The following is a 785-nucleotide window of genomic DNA, read 5'->3' as shown; positions in this document are numbered from 1 at the left end:
TGCATGTGCGTGCAATGTGCAGCGCACATGGCCGGGCCGGAGGGGTCTGCACCGGCATTCCTGATGAGTGGCTCATTTGACAGGTCTTGTTTATCGCATGCTCGGACACGCGAGAGGCGGCCGCGTGTGCCGCTTGCCAAGCGCTGGTGGACGGAGCGGGCTCGACGGTTTGGGTTCCTTCTTCTTCAGCGTCTTTTTTCCGTTGTAAATTTGGCAAGTTGTTGACAAAACTGTTTGGGTTAAATCATGTAAGACCCAATGAGCGCTACAGGAGGGGAGGGCTTCGCGGCCACTTTGTACTTCAGAGTGCTTTCCCCGCTCTGCAGTCCTCAGCCAAAGGTTTTTTATTGCACCTCTCGCATGTCGCATGCACCCAAGAGCAGGAAATGGGAGCGTTCCCCCAGCCGTGCCGTAACTCCGCATTGTTTCCCTTGTATTCGCCTGCGACTGCGGGTCCACGGGGGGATGCGGGGGAGGGGACACATTATCAAAGCAGCCCTGGGAAATCCAAACAGGCTGCGAGAGCAGCTCCTCTATCAATAAATGCATTCACTCCTTCAAAGCCATTCCAGCGCAAACAAAATCCCTTCAGGAGCCCGACAGGGGGAGAGGCACATCTCGGCCGGCCTGAGCCCGCTGCGGCTGCACGCCCGCCCCCAGGGCCAGGAGCTCGCCCGCCCCGACGGGGCGCTGCCCGCCAGGTAAGCGCAGCCCTCCTCCGGCACCACGACCACTGCACAGGCAAGCTCCCCTCCTCGAGGCCCCGGTCGCTACGCTCCCTCCTC

The sequence above is a fragment of the Aptenodytes forsteri genome, unplaced genomic scaffold, assembly GCF_000699145.1.
Source record: "Aptenodytes forsteri isolate BGI_AS27 unplaced genomic scaffold, ASM69914v1 Scaffold53, whole genome shotgun sequence".
In the NCBI taxonomy this organism is placed as follows: domain Eukaryota; kingdom Metazoa; phylum Chordata; class Aves; order Sphenisciformes; family Spheniscidae; genus Aptenodytes; species Aptenodytes forsteri.
This window is presented reverse-complemented; position numbering follows the sequence as displayed.